The sequence below is a fragment of the Mustela lutreola genome, chromosome 8 (assembly GCF_030435805.1).
Source record: "Mustela lutreola isolate mMusLut2 chromosome 8, mMusLut2.pri, whole genome shotgun sequence".
Classification (NCBI taxonomy): domain Eukaryota; kingdom Metazoa; phylum Chordata; class Mammalia; order Carnivora; family Mustelidae; genus Mustela; species Mustela lutreola.
The window spans coordinates 45,120,029-45,134,833 of record NC_081297.1 but is presented as its reverse complement, the minus strand read 5'-3'; the positions used below and the strand labels follow the sequence as shown (position 1 = coordinate 45,134,833).

The window sequence follows — 14,805 nt, the reverse complement described above, 5'->3', positions numbered from 1 at the left end:
CCTGGGACTGGCAGCCAAAACCCCCTCATCCCACTCAGAGGCCACCTTCGTCAGAGCTAAAGGAACCGTCCGGGCCCCCATTCTGCAGGTGAGGAAACCAGCCTGAAGAAAGCAACTCATTTGCCAAAGGTCCAAAGCCCATCAGAGGCAGAGGCCGGAGCCACATGAGAAACCCCCCATCCCAGGAGCTGGCCATCATCCCAGAGGCTCAAGAGCACTATGAGAAGAAATGACAACACCAAAGCCCCGGGAGGCCAAGACCATAGGAGAAAATAAACTTCCTGTCTGGAGGGTCCCTCCCTCAGGTTTCCCCACGGTCTTCTGGCCAGAAACGACTGGTGATGTCAGGGCCTGTCTGTCACCCCCATGTTCGCCCTGGCAGGACCACACCGCCAAGAGCAGGCCCCATAGAGTCTCCACGACAGGCCAGGCGGTCCCGTGTGTGGCCAGGCGGTCCTGCGGGCGGCCAGGAGATGCTGAGTCCTCCAGCCTTTCCCCTCCCTGCCGCCTGCTCCCCACCAGACTTCTACAGCTCAGGCTGCTGGGCCCGGCGGGCCTGCGCCGCTGTCCATCCGCAGGCGGTGCTCCAAATCCCAGAGCTGCGACGTGAAAGCAGACACCCCATCCCGGCCCCTGGGAGGAGGGGGGAAGACTTAAAATGGGAGCTCTGGCATTCCTGCGCGCAGCAGGCCAAAGGACGACCCGGACGCAATTCTCAGGAGCCACCGGGAGGGGCAGGTCTGCAGTGGGAAGGGCAGGGGCTGCAGAGTCAGGCTGCTCGGCCTGGAATCCCTGCCCCACCTCCCACTCCAGATGTGGTCTTGGCCCTGCCCCGACCCGCTGCAGCAACTGTAATGTGGGGGCAAACGAGGGCTACCTCACAGGATCTGGGTGAAATCAGAGAGGTTTAAAGTAAGATGTGATAGGACTTCGGTTACATTCATTGTAGACATAAAGAGTCTGAAACGGAGGCTCCCTGATGATGGTGACAACTGTGAGCGCTGGCATCCTAAGTATGATATGCAAAGTATGGCAGGACAAGAAGAGGTCCGGCCACTGGGGGCCAGCATAGCACCTCCCCCGGAACTCGTGGAGAAAGGAATCTTCTGGCAAGGTGAGCAGTCTGCCAGCACCACCCTTCCACCCTCCGCCCCCCTCCCCACCCCCACACTGCTGAATTCTTGGAAGGTGAGAGGTTTACAAATCACCCAGCAGGAGGGAGCCACCGGATAAAACACACATAAATTAAAACACAAAAAGGTCCAGGTCTGTAAGCAGCAACCCCAGGGAACCTGAATCAGCCCCATCCACCAGGGCTGCCTACCTGCCAAACAGCTCCCGCCTAGCTCCAGTGGGGATGGGGGGGGGGGGGGGCCTTGATGCGCAAGTGCTGAGAACAAAAGAAGCTATCAGCAAGACCCCAGGAGCCTCTACAGCAGAGATTAGGATCCTAGGGAGGGCCAGCGGAGGGGGGGGGGGGGGCGGCAACCAGAGGGCCAGGGCCTGGCTGCCCCGGCCAGTATGAAGGGACAGAAATAGGTAGGATTGGCCAGATTCCCCTAGATTCTTTTCTGGCCAGCTAGCGGGAGGTCCTCCATCCTGGCCCCCAAGCTTGCTGGGAGGAGACAGGAAGCAGGAAGTTATAGGCCTCTCCTATTTCCCTAGGTCTCCTCCCTATAATCAGGGTGGCTAGGAAAGAAGTTGAGAGTACTACCCCAACTGGCAGTTAGAAATAGTGGGGAGGGGGATAACTGTCTCCCTAGCCCCCAAAGCCCCATTGAAGGAGCTTATCAATTCAAAGTCAAGAGCAACGACAGAGAGACATCTAGAAAATATCAGCGTCCCATTCTGCCCTCCCTCCCCAATCCACAGTTAAGGGCACAGGAGACTTGAGACGGTTTCTAACACACACTTTCAGAGACCACATGACCAGCCCAGACTGACCTGTTCCTTTGAATTCCCTGCAAAATCCCTTGGCTGCTGACAGATAAGAGAAGATCCCAGGATATTCCTGCAGGAAGGTTAAAAAAAAAAAAAATTTAAGTCATCACTCTGCTGGGAAGCCACTCCACGGTGAATTGTGTCCAACAACGGCCACCCTTTGGGGAAGCAGCCTCCTACTGAGAATCTATTCAATCAACAGACACAGAAGCCGCCTGAAACTGGTTTCAGCTGCGGTGCCAATGCCACCCCGCTAATAGTGGGTGCCTGAAGCATCTCGCGCAGAACCCGAGCCCCAGCTCCCCAGTTATGATGGTGTGATCGATTAGTGATGTCTGCTACGGGCAGTTACAGAGGTACTGTATCTACGTTAAACCTATCCACATCAAACCTATCCATGCCAGCCCTGGGTAGACCCTTGGCATTGAGGGTTTAACATCTGTAATTCTGACCCCTGACAAATGATCTGAAGTTTCAAGATCTGTACAACGATATAACTTTACTGAGACGGGACTCTGACTCATGTACCCTACGTGAGGGGCTGATGGAAAGAAACAGGCCATGTCGTTCTTTCCACCTCCACCACATCCACGGTTATCTCGTGGAGCTATAACATTGCGGCAGAAAATGGCCATCAAGGGAGAGAGAAAACCAGAGCGAGGTTGGAAGGGTAGTTAACTCGGGCAATAAAAATATATACAGGAGACATTAGGCTCTCTGCAGAACGTGACTCTGGAAAAAGGCCCGTGTACAAGTAAATATTGCCATGGATGCAAATCTGGCATTGTAGAAGGTGCAGGATTCATTTCCTGAGGACCATTTCAGAGGTCCACACTGTGCCCACTCTGTGCCACTCAGCAGTGAGCACTGGGCCAGGAAGAACACACAGGGAGCTGCAATCCACATCCAGAAGGGGCTTCCAATCTACTTGGAGAAAGGATTGTAAGCACTGCGAACAGCAAATGGCGCTGCCCACCGACAGTCAGCCAGCTTAGAATCAGCTTCAGTCCAACCCCCCTTCCTTGTTTCCTCACCAGGCCCATCCAGGTAAGTCCTCAGCTCTGCCTTCAAAACAATCCTGGTCCAGGTCCTCTCCTTGCCATTCCTCACAGCTGTCCAGTGCTCTCCCCTCCATGATTTTCCCCCTTCCCAGACCCCAGACCCTCCCTCCTTAGCCCTAGCCCTTCTTCTGCAGCCCCTATGCCAGAACCCACAGAGTTCCCGGGCCTCCCAGTGTTGACTGCTGTCTCCCCAGCAGCAGCTCAGCGCCTGCACATGGTGGGCACTCGACTTCACGTGGACGGAAGGATGGGTGAATGGATGGATGGACGGATGGAATTCCTGGGCTGCGCATGTGCGGCCACCACAATAGGCCCACTGTCTACCTGTCCAGGCTTTTCTCCTCTGCTTCCCTTCACACAACCCACTCATCAGCCCACGCTCTCAGCACCTCTCTGCACGCTGATCCTTCTTCCTTCTGCTGAACTGCAAGCCACTCTTCCAAGTTCACATCAAACACCACCTGCTGCGTGGGGTGCTGCTCCAGGATTGGGGTGACCAATTCCCCTGTCTGAACCCCCACAATACCGTAGGCCACACACCTTATACCTTGAATTGCCACTTTTTGAAGGCCTTTCTTAACCCTTTCCTGCATTATACACCCCATGAACACAAGGGCCTTTACGTTTTTTCATTTTTGCATCATGGGAATTTAGCCCGGACTCTTGTACTATGACACACACATTCGGTGCTTGTGGAATTCACTAAAGAATCACCCCGGGCAGTGTGTAAAAGCCAGGAGAGATAGAGACAGAAAATGCCAGAGGAGTTCGAACGCAAAAGAGGTGCTTTGGGGATGGGTGGCCCGGGAAGGCTCCAGGAACGAACTCAAACATGAGTAGGGTCTTGAAAGAGGGGGAGGTTGGGGTGGGGAAGAGCACTCCAGAAAACCAGAACAGTGTGAACTCAGGGACAAAGAAGGAATGAGCAAAGCATGCTTGGGAGATGAGTTTGGCTGGAACCGAGGGTCCCTGGGGGAGAAGGCCGGGAGATAAGGCTAGACAGGAAGGCTGGGAATGGATAGGAAGGATGCTGAGGGCCAGGCTAGGGTACCTGGATTTGATCCGTTCCCTCTTAATCAGTGAGGATGACAATCACAAGAGGCCTGGGCTTTAATGGTAGAAGAAAAGAAGTCTTGTCCTCTCTTGCTCTGAGCTTATTAGTCTCCTCAGCTAGGTTATAAATAACAACCACTATTTACTGCACACCTGCTGTGTGTGAGGCCCGAAGCTATCTCATTGCTCCTTCTAACAGCCCTGAGAGCTTGGTATTGTTATCTTCCTTTCGCAGGCAGGAAGCTAAAGCTGCAAGAGGTGAGGCACTTGCCCAAGGCCTCACCCACTCACTCACTCACTTAACAATGCAGTAGGGACTGGAATTACAGACACAAGAGGCTGGGATAAGGGCCGTTCTCCAGCTAGCTACCACAGGCCCAAGGCCCTCCTCCCATTTGAGCTGGGCTGCTTCTCCACAACCGGCCTTATTAATTCCTCAAGGCCAACATGTACTGAGCACACAGTAGGAGAATAATAAAGCACACTAAGGAGAACTGTGGTTTGGTGGGGGGGAAGAAGTGGAGCGCTACTGTTTAATGGGCCTTCGGTTTCAGTCCTGCAGGATGAAAAAGTTCTGGAGATCTTCCGCACAACATGAGTATACTTACTATGACTGAACTCTACATTTTAAAACGGCTAAGATGGTACATTTTGTTATGTTTTTATACCACAGTTTAAAAATTTTTAAATAGGGAGCACTTATTACTTGACTGATTGGCTGCCATTAGCATTTTTTTTTTGGTCAATTATCTAATACAGGAAGAGACTCTAGAAACGTTTTAATCCAGTAACCCTCCAAAACACAGAGCTGAAAAGGGGAGGTAACATGCCCAGGGCTGCACAAACAGATGGTATTAGAGCTAAGGCCAGAGCCCAGCACTCCACAAACTCAATGGGGAAGAATGGCAGAGACAGCATAGCATAACGCAAAACACATGGCAGGGGTGAGGGGGTTGGGGGGAGTCAGAAGCCACGGGTTCAAGTTCTGCTTCTTCCACCTAATCAGTTCTGTAACCTCACAGAAGTCATTAACCCTCTCTGAGCTTCATTTTCCCAATCTGTAAGAAGGCAAATAAAATTATACACAAATAAATATATATTTATTTGTGCCTCAAATAAAATTATATACAGCTAATGTGCAGGGAAAGCACTTGGCCAACTACAAATTACTTTATAAACACTGGTCATCGTTAGCAATGCTAAATATCTGTTCATAGATTTAAAGATTAAAATCTGATTTAGTCAAACCAAAAGGAAAAAAAATCCCATTCCATTCTGGTCTATTTTCAGCTGTTCGGGGACCCTGCCCACAGCAGGTCTTCAATGAGTAAGTGCAGAGCTGATTTACCCTCCAGTTTCATCCACCCCAGTCCTGTTCTCCCCCCTCACCCCCAACCCAAAGCCCAGCTGCATCAGCCCTGCCAGGACCAGGTGGAAGATAGGAAGCCCCGTGAATGTCTGCCTCCCTGGCTACATTCCTTAGCTAAATATAAATGATTTGTCCAGTCCATTGTTTGAAATTATACATAATACCTCGCCTCCCCTCCCCATTACTTACGGTGACAAGCTGACTGCACATCTTTTTAGCAGAACATACATAGAAAACATTCTCTGTGGCTATTTTTAGTAGAGAGAGGAAAGCTGGCGGGTATACAGGGATCAGAGCATGAGTCCTTAGTTTTCTCCACTAGTCCAGGAAAGCTTCCTGGAGGAGGAAATACCTGAATCACCTCAGAGAAGGGGACAGCTACAGGTCAGAAGGACACCCTCATATAATGAGTCTGCTCCTCTGAACCAAAGGGAAGTGAGCTGCTGCCCTCTTATCCTCATTTTTGGGATGGGGAGGAAAGGCTGACACAACCCAGGCGACCCCATATTATTCCAATGCTGCAGGTTGGCCCAGACAGTACAGGCATTTGGGGAGGAGTCAGGGAAGAGGTCAATATCTTCTTTTTCAAAAAGAGAACAATCGAAGATTCCAATTCCGAGATACATAAGTACAAATTCTGCTCACATAACAAGCCAGTTTCTTGTTTGGACTTTTTTTTTTTTTTCTCGTAACCACAAGAAAGTTTTTTAAAGTCCCAAACTTGGACGCACAGATGGACTACATCTTGGAACTCGGGCTGTGCCAAAGCCCTGTCACTGTGACTGCCGATCTGCCAGCGGTGGCCCAAGGAGTGGGGCGGGGGGGGGGGGGGGGGGAGGCACAGGCAGCATCCCAGCGCTGCCCGAGCCCCCGCCTTCCCTGGGGGCGCTCTAGGGACTACCCCAAGCCGGTCCACTGGGCCACACAGTCAGAAAGCCTTGACAGCTCTGGGGCTCTCCCTTTCTGCTGCATCCTACAGCCCTCCCATCCCTTCACTCGGGATTCCACTGTCTCTCCCGCAGCCCCTCTCTCAAAGGGTCTTCCTCCAACCTCTCCCCCAGCAGAGCCCTCTTCGCTCTATTACGGGGCCCCCCGACCACACACACCCCTTCCCCAGCCGCTTCCCGCGTCCTCACACGGCGCCTACCCCATCCCTTACTCTCGGCTCGCCCACTGCCGCCCTCCCGTCACCCCTCCCCGGGGCGCCCCCGAGCCGCTCCCCACGATGGGGACCCGGGCGCGGGTTAGCCCGGCCCGCCCACAGCCCGCCGGAGCTCTACAAGGTCTCGCGCTCCCGGGTCCCCGGCCCGCCGCCAGCCCGCCCCGGGCCGCACTCACCTCGCTAGGGGAACGTGGGGTCCCGGCTCGCTCCCTCTCCCGCACCGCCGCCGCCAGCGGAAACGGGGGGCGGGGCCGGGGGGGGGGGCTCGCGGCGGGGGGCGGGGCCTGCCCGGGAATGGCGAGGCCGCGGGGCGGGGCTGGCCGTGGGGCGGGGCGGGGCCGAGGGGGCGGCAGCTCGACCGCAGGGGGAGGGATCGGAGCCCAGGGAGGGAGCCGGAGCCGGTCCCGGGAGTCGCCACGCTCTGTGCGGGCCGGAGGGAGCCCGCAGGGAGCCCACGGCTGCGCTAGGCACCGGCGTCCCGAGCCAGGAGTGGCCGCCCTCTGGGCTTCCTTCCGGAAGTCTTCCTCCCCTCCCGCCGCGGGGTCCAGACCGGCCGCTCCGCCGAACCGCCCGCGCGACGCTGGTCCGCTGCCCCCCGCCGGCCCGGGCCGCCGCCGCGAGCGGTCGTGGGAAGGGAGCGGTCGGAGCCCGGGAGTCCGCGCCCTCGCCCCGCCCCGAGGGCGGTCGCGGCCTGGGTCGCGGCTGTACCCCGCGAGCCGCGCAGGCTGGCCTCCCGCCCCTCCCCCACGCCTGAGAAATCCGTCCCGGGTATTCGGGGCGGACCGGTTGAGATGTTGACGACGCGGGTGTGTAGTGACCCTGTCCGGAGATACCCTAGAGGAGGAGCGGCTATCTGTCTCCCCAAGAGCGAAAGGCCTCCAAGTGCGGGTAAAGGGCATCGTGCGGCGGAGGAGCTGGGTTGAAGCAGGGAAAACTGCAGGAGGCAGCTCTGGCCCAGCGCGGCCGATAGGCCTTACGAAGCCTGGATTGTGGAAGCCAGAGGCCTCGACCCTTTTCCGAAGTGAGGCTGAACAGCCGTCGCTTCTCAGCATTATTTTCGTCAGGCGGAAGCAGTACTGCCCACGTGCACGGTGGTGGGCTGAGTATGAGTTGGGTCAGAGTTTTTAAACCTGACTGTAATCACCAGGTTCCCCTTGGCCTCTCCTAATTGGACTGGCAGCTCCTACTCATCTCCTGGGCCCCCTCCCCTTTATGCACTTACAGCCCTGCTAGTGTTCATTACATAACCAAATAATCCACCTCCTTCTGACTCCCCTTTACCTTCCTTCAAAGCGTTGTTCACGGCCCCCCACCCAGAGTCTTCCTACACTAACCCCCACGGACCCCAATGTCTCCAGTCACCGAGCAGCCCTTCAGCACAGGATTGCTAGCTCTGCCCAGCTTCCAGAAGAGGAAACTGAGATCCAGGGAGGGAAAGGGACTTGCTAGAGAACCTGCACTGGAGCAGGTGCTCCTGTAAAAATAAAGAGAGGCAGTCTGCTGTGCAAGTGACAAAGGGGCTTTGGAGCTCGACAGACCCGGAAGGGAATCCTGGTTCGGCTTCTTATGGGTTGTGACCTCTCTAGGCCTCAGTTTCCTTACCTGTGAGATGTGACTGCTTAGTACCAATGCCACAGGGTTGAGGAGATGATGGAGGCAAAAGCACAATATTTGGGGCACCTAGGTGGCTCAGTCTGTTAAGCATCTGCCTTCTGCTCGGGTCATGATGCCTGGATTCTGGGATGGAGCCAGCATGGGCTCCCTGCTCCGTGGGGTGCCTCCTTTCTCTTCTCCCTCTAGCTGCTACTCCCCCTGCTTATACTCTCCCTTTCTCTCTCTCAAATAAAATCTTTTAAAAAAAAAAAAAAAAAGCACAATATTTGACGCATCCTGGGAGCCTAAACAAATGTTAATTTCCTCCTGCCCTTTAAAGGAAGACAAATCAGAAATAATAGAATTATGGAGCCTTAGGGATGGAGAAACCTTAGAGGTCCCTCAGCAAAACCCCAGAAAGTGTTTGTTTGTCCTCCGTTAACACATCCAGATTTGGGGGGACTCAGTGCCCCCAGATGGGTTTACAGCTGCAAGAAAACCACATAGGGAAAACTGTAGGGGATATGGAATTATTGAACACAAAGGCAGCCAAGGGGACTTGCAGTTCGTGAGGCTGCTCATGTCTGCTGAGGACAAAACTCAACTGACCTGACAAGGTGGCAAGGTACTTAGAGCTTAAGCAGGAGCTCCCAAAAGCATGGAGCCACCATGTTCACTGTAGTGGACTTTTAAGGAACATTATTGCATTTCTGCCCTGGAGATTCTGGAAACGCTGAGGAATAACTATCCTATTGATAAGGTGACTATATCCAGGTTGTCAGGCCACAATCCACTTACTTTACTTGTCCTGGCATAGTTATTAATAGTCGCCCTTTCACTCTCAAAATAGCTTGGTTTGGGGGGGAATAATTATATGTCTCTTTAACTATGAACAAAGGCAGTACTCCAAACAGCTCCTTCCAGCACTGGTCGTCAGCAGTTCTGCTGGAATTTCTGAAGCCCTAAAGACTTCAAAAGATTGTGTGTCCATTTATCCCCCTTGAAATCCCCAAGGCAAATCAAAAATGGTAAGCACACGTTCCCCCAAGTTAAGCTAAGGGATGGTGCCTGCTGCATTGCGACACCTAGCGGGCAGAGTTCACACTGCCGGAGGATGGGAGCACCATCACAAGGGGTCATAGGTTTCTCCAAGCAAGCTTGCAAAGCAGAGAACAAGCAAACATTTCCCAAGTGCTTACATGTCAGGCACCGTTCCAAGTACTTCCCATGTTTCCATTCATTTGATCCCCACAACAGCTCCACGAGATAGGTGCTATCAGGGCCCCTTCATTTTACAGATGAGGGGACAGAGGCTCAGAGTGTAGGTAACTTCCCCCAGGTCCTGTTGCCCTAAAAGACTGAGCCAGGATAGAAGCCCAAGTTGTCAAGCTCCAGGGCTAGGGCACTTAACCGCTACTGTGTCCAGCACCCCCTTGGCTACAGGAGCCAGGTGACTGCACAGGTGTCTTCCCTAGCAAGTGACATCAACCAGCCCTCCACTGTGGAGAAGACAGGGAGAACAGGAAGTGGAGCAGGTGGGGAGACCTACCTCCCATCTCCCAGTGAAGAGTGGTAGTTTCTGCATCTCCTGGGGACCAGGCACCAAACCAGACCCAGAGAAGATTTATAACCTTCAGCCGGATGCACTGTGAGCTGCTCATTGAAAGAAGCACTTTCAGGAGTGAGGAATGAAACAGTTCCTCCCCTATGCCACTCCCTTCACCATTTGCTCAGTTTGAAGAGTGCTTACTGATCTTGGAAGGCTGCCAGCTGCACCCAGAGGACCCAAACCAGACCTCCCCCCATCCTCATGGTGAAGAAAACAGAAGTGACCAAAGATGGCTCCCCGGCTTTCTTTCCACACTCCCTCCCCTAAAGAATGCAAATCATCCCAAGGGCCCCTCTTTCCCCCAACTTCTTTCTCTTCCAAAGCTCAGTGAGGGAGGAGTAGCAGGGCTGAGCAAGCCTTTGTCATAGGATCACCATGTGGTATTTGGGACATACTTAATGCTAAAAAAAAAAAAAAGAATTCTTAAAAAATTCTTCATCATTTATCTGAGTATCCTGTATTTTTAGTTGTTAAATCCGGCAACTCCACTTCAGCATGGATTGTTGCTAAGTTAGAAAACTGTACTAAATCAGAGGTCTGTAAATTTTTCCTGTAAAGGACCAGACACTGAATATTCTCGACTTTGTAGTCTATAACAGTCTCTGTCACAACTACTCAACACTGCCCCTGTAGCGGCCATAAGCAATTCAGAAATGAATAAGCATGACTTTATTGCCAGGGATGCCTGAGTGGCTCAGTCAGTTAAGCATCTGACTCTTGGGTTCAGCTCAGGTCATGATCCCAGGGTCCTGAGACCGAGACCTGCATTGGACTCCGTGCTCAGCACAGAGTCTAACTCTCCCTCTCCCTCTGCTCTTCCTCCCCACCTCAAATAAACAAACAAACAAACATACAAATAAACAAATCTATCTTTTTTTAAAAAGGACTTTATTTATAAAAACAGGCAACAGCAAACATCGCCTACTTCTGGCTCGAGTTAGGGCCTCTAGATTCCTGGCTACCTTCAGAGGTATTGTGAGCGTGACAGTGGCCTAGACCCAAGTTCTCGAGTGTGAAAACAGAGACTGATCAAAACCATTGCCTGTAATGAACACCAGTATTTCTGAGAGGCTATGCCCAGGTGCATGTGTGTGACCCAAGGTGGGTGGGTGCCTGTGGGAAGCACGCACGCCTAGAGTGGTTTGGAAGCACCTAGGTCTTACAAAGTCTTGCTCAGACTCTGCCTGAAAAAGTACAGATTCTATGTCTGGGATTCCTAGCAGTCAGCATGTGCCCTGTAAAGACAAAAATGCACAGGCAACATTGTGAAATCAGACAGAAAGTTCGGAGCCTGAGGAAAGCAAAACACCCCCACAGAAGGGCTGAAGGTCAAGCTACAGCTGTTGGCACTCTTACACCTGACGGAGAGGACACAGAAACCCATGGAAGCCATCTGTGAGTGTCTGTGCACGCGCGGGTGCCACACGCATACCAACTACCTCAACCCGTGGGTAGCAAATTGCGTGGTGGGTTGAAATTAATAAATCTAACAGTAATAGCTATATGAATTACATTTATATTAACATTCTTAATGACCTTAGATTATCCCTATACGCTTATCAAAGGCAATTCCATGGTTTAAAATCACAACTCAAGTTCCGCCCTTCCAACCAAAACCACATCTAAAAGGGTTGGCCAATTAAAAGCCTTAAATCTGATCATCAATTTGCCACAGTACAGGAAACGGTAATGTGTCTTCCGGGCATGGCACAAGATAAGGGCAAAGAATCACATAAGCAGCAGATGTTAGCGGGCCCTGTGAAGGATTTTGACATGCACATATGTCTTAAGATACATAAGTCATCACAGAAGTGTTTTATACAAAGAATGACAGGCTTGGATTTGCATTTTTGAGACACTCACTCTGGCTGTAGTATAGAGAACAAATTGGAGAGTGATGGGGGCCAAAATGGTTACAGGAGGCGTAAGCCCTGCTCTAGGCACAAGATGAGGTCAGCTTGGTCTAGGCTGGGGTAGTGATGAAGGAAGGATATGGATAGACTGGAGAGAGATTGAGAAGATGAGATGTACAGATGGGTGACGGATATGGGAAACCAGGTAGGGAAAAGTGTCAAAAACGACTTGTCAGATTTCTGATCACCCTAAGGGCATGGTAGTTGGAACCGTCCATTGAGACAGGCAATGGGGAAGAGGACTAGATTTAAGGAAAAGATCATGAGTTCGAAGACGATGAGGGCTAACAAGTATCCATCAGACTCCGCGATTGAAGATCACTGGGGATCTTGGAAAGAGTCATTTCATCAAAGTGATGACACAGAAGCTGGGCTGGAGAGTGTTGAGAGGGGAGTAGAAGGTGAGAAATGGGAAAAGACAATTATGGCAAGAAAAGAAGCTAGGAAGATACACAGGGCAGATAGCTGAAGAAGGCTGTGGATCAAGGGAGGGTTTGAGGAATTCAGTAGGGAGAACTGAGCCAATCCGTGGAAAGAGTCCTACTTCTGGTGTAGATGAATCTGTTTGTAACTGACCAGCCCTCTCACAGATAATACGCTTTCTGGACAACAATCAAGACAAAGAAATGAACCAAAGAAAACCAAACCAACCAACAACCACGTGAGGACCACGGAGAGCGAATTGTGTAGACAGATTTTGGAGGGGATTCTAAGCGTAGAAGAAAAACCGTCATGAGATGAGTTCCTATGTGTGTGTGTGTGTGGATTTTCCCCATGTTGACCACAGTCTCGGTGCAGCAGAGGATGGCTATAATTCCATAGAAACCCCACAGTTTCTTGGGCGGAGGAGGCAGAGGATAGAGCCCAGAGCAGTCAGGGTTGTTGAAGAGTGAGGGGTGAATCCTAGAAAGAGGAAAGAAAAGAGCCAGAAAAAAGGAACACAGATTTCTCTGCATAAACTCTGCCCAAGGGCGCCTGGGTGGCTCAGTGGGTTAAGCCGCTGCCTTCGGCTCAGGTCATGATCTCAGGGTCCTGGGATCGAGGCCCGCATCAGGCTCTCTGCTCAGCGGGAAGCCTGCTTCCCTCTCTCTCTCTCTGCCTGCCTCTCTGTCAAGTAAATAAATAAAATCTTTAAAAAAATAAAATAAAATAAAATAAACTCTGCCCAAGTGTTTGGCTTACCTTGAACCGCATACAAGCAGGGTCCCAGCTAAAGATGAAAGAACCAGACTGAGACTTGAGCAATTGCCTACAGCAGGTAGGACAAGTCTGTAATTTGGGTGTTATCAAGTTAATTGTTTGCTTAAAAAAAAAAAAATCAGTGCTTTTCTGAGCGATAAAATAGAATCCAGAGTCTCTTCAACATAACCTTCAAAATACTCAGGATATGATCCAAAATTACTCAACATACAAAGAACCAGGAAAATGTGACCCATTCTCAAAGGATAAGCAGGCAACTGATGCCAATCCCAGATAATTCAGATGTTGGAATGATCAGACAAGAATTTTAAAACAACTTTTATAACTCTGTTCAGGGTATAAAGAAAAATGTATTTATAATAAATGAACAGATAGGAAACCACAGCAGAAAAATAGAAAATATAAAAAATATATAAATATATAAAAATTTTTATAAAAATATAAAAAAGAATCAAATGGAATTTTTAAAACATTTTTGAGAGAGAGGGAGAAAGTATGAGCGGGGGAGGAGCAGAGGACAGGGAGAAGGAGAATCTTAAGTAGACTCCATGCCCAGTGCGGATCCCAGCGTGGGGCTTGATCTCACAACCCTGAGATCATGACCTGAGCTGAAATCAAGAGTCAGATGCTTGAGGGCTGGGGGAATGGGTGAACCTGGTAGTGGGTATTAAGGAGGGCACAGATTGCATGGAGCACTGGGTGTGGTGCATAAATTCATAAAAATGAATATTGTAACACTGAAAATTTTTAAAAAATAAAAATAAAAAAATTGGGGGAACCTGGGTGTGGGCGATAAATGGGTACTTTCTGTATTATCTTTGTAATTTTTCTGTAAGCCCAAAATGATTTTATATTAAAATTTCTTCAAAATACTTAATAAATATTAAATATTTTTTTTTAAGAAAGAGTCAGACCCTTCACCAACTGATCCACCCAGGCACCCCTCACATGCAAATTCGAGAACTAAATATCTGGTATTTTTAAAAAATTCACTGGATGGGCTTACTGGCCAAATAAGATCTCAGTGGAAGGAGAAAATGAACCTGAAGATAAATCAATAGAAAGTAAACAATCTGAAAGAGAGAAATACTAATATATAGGTAATTGAAGTCTTGGAAGAAGAAGAGAGAATTCATGGCAAAAATACATATATTTAAAAGCTTATGGGGAGGATCCAATCAAGAGGAAGAGGTTGAATATATGGGAAAGATAAGAGACCACAACTAGTAAAAGCTTTTATAGAAGAAGAGAAGGGATGGAATCCAAGCTCCAAGCGATGAGATCCAGCCAAAGCAGGAAAGATGAGAACGCTTGCTTCACAATAAGAGGGAAAAGAGGATGGGATGGGAGCAAACGTAGGTGGATTTGTGTCCTATATGGGGATTTTCATTTGATGGCTTCTATTTTCCCTTTTTTTTTTTTTTTTTTTTTTTTTTTTTGAAGGCTGAGAGACAGAGACAAGTTCGTTTGCTGCAAGTGCAAGGGAAAAGAAGCGCCAGAGGCTTGAAATCATCACTGTGGGAGACTGAGATCATCACAGACACTTACCAGTGTTCCCTGGCTGTATTAAGGGCTTGTTGGAACATAGCAACCATGAATTTATGCAGAACCAATATTCCCTGTTGTGTGACTTTCCCAGCAGCTGCTTGAATGCAAGCACGCTCGTTTGGGATAGTTGGGGGTTTGCCAGATGGGTGTGACCAAATGACAGAGGATCAAGGTTAGGCATTCACATGGACTCTAAGCTTGATAAGAACAGAAAAAAAGTAAGAGTGCTGAGGGGTGGGGGTAATCAGAGAGGTCAGCGGAGCAGAGGTGCTGGTGAGGAGCAGTGACCGCCATGGGGGCAGCCAGCCAGCAGACAGGAAAGGAGGAGTGAGGTCAGAGAGGGGCAGCCTGACTCT

At 50.5% G+C, this 14,805-nt stretch overlaps 1 protein-coding gene across 3 annotated transcripts in view; it reads right to left on the bottom strand.

Annotated features, from left to right (window-relative positions):
• The window catches only part of TSPAN9 (tetraspanin 9), a 188,643-nt gene extending 181,784 nt beyond the window's left edge, over nucleotides 1–6,859 (bottom strand). Inside the window, exons 1-2 of one of the 3 annotated variants that reach the window (XM_059184526.1) lie at nucleotides 6,763–6,859; nucleotides 1,945–2,011 (exon numbers count right to left, since the gene is read on the bottom strand). The gene's annotated coding sequence lies outside the window, so the exon portion shown is untranslated. Of the gene's footprint in view, nucleotides 1–1,944; nucleotides 2,012–6,762 lie in introns of those variants that run through there. The other 2 variants (XM_059184527.1, XM_059184528.1) reach the window with 2 other exon arrangements.
• Nucleotides 6,860–14,805: the final 7,946 nt, after the last annotated feature.